Source organism: Etheostoma spectabile, chromosome 1 (assembly GCF_008692095.1).
Source record: "Etheostoma spectabile isolate EspeVRDwgs_2016 chromosome 1, UIUC_Espe_1.0, whole genome shotgun sequence".
Classification (NCBI taxonomy): Eukaryota; Metazoa; Chordata; class Actinopteri; order Perciformes; family Percidae; genus Etheostoma; species Etheostoma spectabile.
Genome location: NC_045733.1, coordinates 18,994,703 through 19,002,873, shown reverse-complemented (window position 1 = coordinate 19,002,873; position 8,171 = coordinate 18,994,703).

Sequence of the window (8,171 nt, the reverse complement as noted above, 5' to 3'; positions counted from 1 at the left end):
AAGCTAATGTCAAAAGTCCAGTACATGACAGTGGCATGGTGGCCCCTGTTGACACATCATCTCTGCACCAGTGGCTTTGTTTCCATAGTGATTTATTTATTAGAAGATGTTTGATCATGCCCTACTTTGCTTTGATTATTTTGTAAAGTGGCACAATCACAAATATCCCACCAGACTGTGTGTTTGCTCTTTGTTTGGTATATAATAATATTAGCAAAATAACCTAAAAATACTTTTAGTTAGAGAAATGACCTAATTTTGGGTTAAATGTCTCAGTTGAATGAAACAAGACTGCACAAAACAAATATGTGTAGATAATGAGCTTCTTGTTTGACAGTATTAGATAAGGCCCCCAGACTAGATGACAGACTAATGTCTGAGACCAGGAGGGGTAACTCTAATGATTTCCAATTTGGAGTCATCCAAAAGCAGGGCATGAACACCATGATACATATATTAAATGTATGTTATAGCATCATAAACTGCCATTCAATATGGAATCATTTTCTTCATACACAAGTGTATTGAAGGGTACACTTACGGTACGACATGTGGCATATGATTTGCATAGATTTTCTTGGTATACCTTTTTCTTTAGGAGACAGTTTAATCTAGAACACTGTTGTTTGTATACAACATTCAACCAAACAAGACAACACTGGCTTATCTGTGTTTACTCTGCTTACCGCTGTTTTCTTCCACTTAGGCCGGATTACATTGTGGAGAAGCAATTAACACATGGGTTATAAAAGCTTTTTTCAGATGCCCATTTTTCAGGAAAAAACAAAAAAAAGTGTCTTGGACGCTTGTGTCCCGTCTTCATTAGCATGAAATATGTGGTGTGCTGATCATATGTGTGGAGAGAAGTTGACATGATTTACAAATTTCAAAGAACATTGTTCACTTTGGTGGATTAAAAGGGTTTCTTTTAAAAATAGAAGCGTGGCGATGCTTCTTTAATCTATGTATCAACGTCACACCGGCCATCAGCATTAATCCCACTGCAACAATGCATACGCTTCAAGCTTAAACCCAACAGCTTGAAGTTGTAGAGCCATCAGCGGTGGCTTCCAACTGCACAGAGATACTGAGAGTACACAGGGAGATAAAATGAGAGAGAGTGGGCGCTGAGCCATTGGAGCTGTTCATCTTACAGACAGAAGTGGAAGGGGAAACGTTCTCCTCTCCACTAAAGACAGCCATGATGATCAATGGGACTCTGTGAGACCAGTTAAATATCTTGTCACTGTGTGAATGGAGGGTGTGCAGTTAGTGTGCTATTCTCATATGATAGGAGTCTGCAGATGAGTTAATGATTATGGGCCAGGGTTTATAAATGATGTGGTATTATAATAATGCAGCATCGTTTGAAAAGTTGTACAGTCGGTGTCTGAACATGTCAGCTGCATTCCTTCATTGTTTTTAGGCACTCATGTCTGCTCACATCATGTGGAGACATAAACGTGCTATGGCCCAATTTTAATACAACACACAGTACGTATTATAATGCTAATTGTTATATCATACAGTCTGTGCAGTAACAGGAAATGGTGCAATATATGCCCTAACGGACATGGATGAAAAGGCCTCTTGGAATGCCCCTGTAAATGTAATCTCAAAGAAAATGAACATTGTTTTTCAAGATCATCCTAGAACTGTTAGCAGCTCCTCCTGTATCTTTTCTCTTGTGGGACAATACTGTTCATAAACAGCACACTCAAATTCCAAGTGTTTTTGTTTTAGTATCTATACTAACGCTCTTTGAACTTTGTATTTTATTTTTGTAATATGAGCTCTTCAACTGTGCTTACTGAGATGATGAGCCCTAAAACCTGCTTAGAACCACTTTGTACTCTGGAATTACATTTTTAAGTTCTTAGTTGGAGGGCAGGAGAATATCTCCCTGTACAGTCACGTGCCCATCAAACCAAGACTGACAGAGCACTTCACTTTCTAAAAAAGGTCAGTTTCATGTATACCACATTCATGTCCTGTGGGATGGGGAGAAGTGATGACAAAGATTCCCATGTTTATGACTTGGCTGTTGATTTTTTGACTGGTCGTGAGAGGGTTTAAAATACTGTGCATTGTCAGTAAAGCACTGCATCCATTCAGTCAGCGTTAATTATCCAAACAGTGTTCGCTTTTTCCGGCTTGTCCATGTCATTTTTGCACCAAGTCACATGTATCTACCAAAGCTTTTGGAAAAATCCTTTTTTCCTTGTCACAATTGACTTGTATGTTGACTTGATCAATATTTGCAAGTAGCACAATGTTATATTTGCAGTAACTCGCACATGACACAAACCTTATCACGTATGAAGTATCACTCTGGTTCTTAACACAGACGTCTGTCACACTTTCTTCGTTTCTCCTCAGTCATCAGCTCTGTTTCAGGTTTTTCTTGTCTCAAGACTGCCGTTCCTATTTTTTCCTCTGAGGTCTGCTCTCTCTTGTTCAAGTTCTTTAAATTCTTCTCTGCTCATTCTGTCTCTTCTCTCTTTTTGCACAGGACTCTCCCGCCTCCGCTTCCAGGTCACACTCCTGCCTCCATCCTCATCTACACCATTATTATCATCAACATCAGTACCACTGTCATCTGGTTCCCTAAACTCCCTTCCCACCTGTGGCTCTCTGGAGGCTCCGTGATCCAATGTATCTGTGCACAGCTCTCCAGTGCGTCAGATGGGTGGACAGCTTAGTCTGTCCCTTTGTGGGGCTCTTTCCTCACTTACAGCAGACACTGACCAATCTTTGCCAGAGGGGGAGAGAGAAGCTTATTATTTCAAATAGAGTGCAAGGACACACCTACAATAACTACACCAAAAATAAAACTTAGATTTGCATCCAATATAAAAAAAGACTTGCATGCGAATGATAACAAAAAAAATCGAACAAACTATAAATACACAAGTTTTGATATCCTGTGTCATATGAGCAAAGTCCTCTCTGCAATTGTCCTGGCAAATCACAATAATGGAAACCAGTTACTGATGCTGACTTGGTCTTATTTCTTACAGCATTATTTCTACATTTTAGGGCTGAACACACACTTTCCACACATTATCGCCTTATTTAGACTTTAGCTCATCATTCAACACAATGATCCCCCCGCACCTGGTGAGAAAACTGGGCCCCCTGGGACTCAACACCCCCCTGTCTAACTGGCTGCAGGATTTCCTCACAGACAGACCCCAGTCTGTGAGGGTTGGAAAAAAAACACCTCCAGTGTCATCTCTCTCAGCACCGACTCCCCCCAGGGCTGCGTACTGAGCCCACTACTCTTCACCCTGATGACTCACGACTGCTGTGCCAGATTCAGTACAAACCCTTCTAAGTATGCGGACGACACAGCGATCTCATGAGGGACAATAAGGAACTGGCCTACAGAGGAGGTGAAACACCTGGTGGACTGGTGTGACACAAACAATCTAATCCTGAATGTCAACAAAACAAGAGAGCTTGTCGTTGACTTCAGGAAAAATCTACAACGCCGCAATGGAGCAGGTCTGCAGCATCAAATTCCTGGGGGTGGAGATCACAGACACTTTGACCTGGTCCCTCCACACCTCTGCTCTGGTGAAGAGAGCACCTCCTCCATCCTCACCACTTTCTACAGAGGGACAATGGAGAGCATACTGACTAGCTGCATGTCTGTTTGGTCTGGGGCCTGCACCGCCTCAGACTGGAAACGTGTAGAGGGAGTGGTGTGGACAGCGGAAAAAGATTATCGGGACAGCACTTCCTTCTATCCATGACATTGCTCGCAGGCGCCGCCTGACCAGGGCTCAATCAATCACTAAGGACCCCTCCCACCCCAACCATGACCAGGGCTCAGTTAATCACTAAGGACCCCTCCCACCCAAACCATGGACTGGTCTTCCTGCTGCCCTCCGGCAAGAGGTTTAGCAGCTTTTAATGCACAACCAGGTTCCACAACAGCTTCATCCCCCACATCATAAGACTGCTGAACTCCCAATAATCCTCCCATACATACGACACTAGTTACTTTACATGGACACTGTGATCCCATTTGCACTAAGTATCTTTAAATTTACATTGTTCATTTATCTGTTTCCACTGCAATGCATCCTGCTGCTTGTCACTACTGCTATGCACTAGTCATAATCGTCTTATAATCCTTTTTTATTTTATAGTGCACATAGTTACATTTAAACTGTTAAACTGTTCTTTTTACTTGTCTTCTGTTTCTTTTCTTTTTTCGGAGCCTTGCAACGTAATGTCACTCAACTGCATATTGTGACTGTGCAGTTGAATGTCTGTCTAAGTCTCATGTCATTCAGCGTGTCGCCCCCATACATTGAGGGTTAAGATGGTTGTTATGCTCGGTTTCAATCTGGCAAGGGGACCTTTTGCTTCTTGTCATCTCTCCGTTACAGCTATCTAATAAATGCACATGCAAACATGCTAGGAAATAATTGCCTGTTCACACTGCAACTGGAAGAATCTAATATTAATTCTCCTTTCAGCTTGATGACAGGATGACAGGAGGCCACCGGATCAAGGGGCACTGTTGCATGTCGAGGCGGTGTCTGCGAGGGCGAGGTGGGATGGGAGTCCCATGTCGGCAGGGAGAAGGCCTGCTCACACCCTCTGTTTGTTTGTGTCCCACAAGCATATGACCATCCAAGCTGTGTGCCTACCTCTCTCTTCTTCTTTTTCTCTATTTTCTCCTCCTTATCCTCTCACTCCCTCTCTCTCTTCCCCCCCCCCGATTGTTAGTGCCTTATGCCAAATGTTTGGATCTGGATCTTTGTCTTTCCCAAGATTCAGTCTTTTTTATTGTCTCTCGCTTTCTCTTCTGTGTCCATAATGTATTTACTCTCTCTCCAACTGTGTGTTTGTTCCTTTTCTCCTTTCTGTGTGAACGCTGTGCTTCAGCTTTGCCTCGTGTGATTGTGTAGTCTGTGTTCTCTCCAGTTCTCCGTGGTGGAGAGGAGCTTGTGTGCCAGAGCTGGGTTGTGTTGTAACTTGAGGTTGCTCAGACACAGCACAGACAGACATGCAATAGCATGTCTGTCTGTGAGGAAGTGAGGAAGATCCATCCTCAGAAATCTTTCAGAGCTTTCTTTAATTCTTTTTCTCTTTAAAGTTTCTGTTGGAGGATTTTCTTTTCTGAATCGAGGGGCTAAGGGGGTGTTGTATGCTGTACAGGTCGTATTATTGGGCTGTATTAAAAAAAATTGCCTTGGCCTGACTGATCTCAACAGACGAGCATGTCACTCGTGAGCACCAAATAGGAAACCCAAACAAAAAGCATACGGCATACGCATTCTGTGGATGTTTAGTGATCTAATACATGACCAGCAACATGTCAGATTGTTTTTAATGACTTCGTACTTACGGAGCCAATGTCTGATTGCCGAGCAGGTGAAAGAACTTCCCCATGTGGTGTAGAAGGCCATCTGGACCAAGACACAACACACTTTTGATGAAATAAGCCAGAGTCCATTTTTGTGACCTTGTGCAGTGAACTTGAAAAATTACTGTGAATTTATGAGTATCAGCAGCATTCTTTTTTTTTCTTCTTTTTTTTAAACTTGTTCTTAGGGAAAAACTTATGGGATGTCATGTGAAATGACTGGCTGTTTCAAAAATTGAAGACACGACTGGCCAAACGCTCAACCAAGCAAAAACCCGTCTCTCAACTTCTCGTCGACCATCTGGACGTAACTCAAGACGAGGCAAGGAGCCAAATTTAAACAGTCCCTCGTCTGGGCCGTTGGGCTGACTGATGAGGTGCTACGCAGCAGCCATGACCCCTCTCAGCTTTCTGCTTTTTTCCAATAACAACATACACTCATAGTGGCATGTTTTTTTGCTGCCAAAGAGCATTGCCCCTGATATAATTGTCTCCATTACACAACGTGTCACTGCGGCTGTATGTGAGTGCACAACCATACATGAAGCAAGGAGGGTGTTATAGCACATTCCACAGCAAGACCCACTGTGTAGAAGCCACAGGGCCCATAATAAAACCCAGTGGTTATAAAACATGACATTTGACAGTAGCAGTGTAACCTGAGAGATTTGACTCTGAATCTCATGAATGACATAGCTGGAACTAATGGCTATGCACTAATGAACGCTGGTGTTTATTTTAGCTTTTCTAAGTGGTAAAAAAAAACACTAAACAACTGTCCCTCATGATTACTTTGTATCATAAACTAGTTATGGCAGTGTGCAATTCTCATTATGTTGCTGTAAAATGGTAAAAGCAACATACTGAAGGCTGGGAAAGCTGTTATATTTCAAAAGTTACCACATCTATGGTGATTTTGTCAAAATGACTTCCTTTCCCAGGCCTACATTACAGACCTGTACCTCTATTTTCACCTAACTCTGGCTTAAATTACCCTGTATGACTGACTGAAAGCCGCAAAACCCCCATTCGAAAAAACCCCATCAATACAAGTGAAGAGGAAGCAGCTTCAGCTCAGACATCTTCTCAATATCTCAGGCAGCCTTTCTCCTGGCCGCAGTGCTCCCTGTCCTTGCTTCAGCCTGAAGGACTGCCTCCACCTATACGGATTAACACAGCCATTTCATATTTGAAAATCAGCCTGAAGCGGGTGCTGCACTGATCCAATAATCTCCACGTCAGAAGGATTACCTGGCTCTTAATCAATGATACGATTGACACATCCATATAAGACATACAGTTCCTATAAGCGGCGCCAAGCGTCTGCTTTAAACTGATAAAAGAGTTTGACAGTCAAGCACATTAAAGTGTGCTTTTCTTTTGCTTTCTCATGTGAAAGAGTCAAGGATAAAATGAGCATCCGGTCTGATGTTCATCCAATTCAACCTATTTGAGTTCATACTAAACCCTGAATGAATCATAAAAGCTGGCCATTAGAAGCACATTACAACTCCATCAATCATCCATGTGAACAGCTTCATATCACCTATTTTCCGGCAGGTTATTTTTGGATTCTCTTCCCTCTATCTCTTTTATTACTGCCCTTACGCCTCCCTGCTGCCACAATGACAGCAACCTGTAGAGCCATGCAAGCTGCAGATACGTTTCTTGCTCGCTGGCACCGGCGTAGTCTTCTGTGTGATAGGCGGAAAATGATTAATTAGCAGTCTAAATGCAGCACAGGATACAAAAAATGTCCATGTTTTTCAGCCTGCAACATCTCAAGAAGCTGACAGAAATGAAAAGGTCCAAGAAGAGAGCCCTGAGGGACTCCCCACGGCTGCTTGCAACAGCGCTGCCTCTATCTTTGAGCTTGACGGTAAACAGGTGGCTGGTTCTAATAGATGGATGTCTTTCTACACTAATGCAAGATATCCAGCATTTGGCCCTCTCGCGTTAACAGCAGTGAGCACTACACTGTATCAACACCCCTCTGTGATTCTATTAGCTCAGCTATACATCTTCACTGGTTTTAGTCATGCTGCTGCAATTGTTTGTTAAAAGATCACCTACTGATGGTGTCAGATGAAAAAATCCTTTGTGTCTTTATGTCTGTATAATCAATAAGGATGCACAATAACCAACCATATTCTCTGTCACAATTTATTTCTTGTATTCTACCTCATTCTGTTATCATATTGAAATACGTTATTTAAACAAGTGTATCACATAATACACATTTTGTGTATTACTTGTTGCTGTTTTACATTATGCTTGATTTCCATATTATATATGCAGTACATACTACATATACAAATACTGTATCTACTATGTTACTTTGTCTGAAAATATTAAAACTATATAATGCCCTTTTATTTATTTCTTTTGCTCCTGGCGATAAATACAGCTTTATCTGAGACTCTATTTTAACCCCAACTATTAGCATTTATAAACAGTACAGTATATATAAACAATAATAAATGGTTTATAACCCTATGTGCCACAAACGTGTTGAAGGGTTACTGCTTTATCTCATCTGTTCCAACTTTAGTCTCTGAGGTGAGAATATGGAGTGTTTTGAGATTTTTCACATGCCAGATGTTGCTTTGTGTGAGCATATTCTCAGCAGCTCAGAATCATGGAAATCTAATTCTGACTACTTGCGTTAATGCATGTGCAATAGCATTCAAAAAATCCAGCTGTGTCCTCACTTTTCCTTTGTTTTGACCTTCCATTCCTTTACCCCAGAAACATGTGTGTATGTGTGCATGCGTTTACGTGTACACAC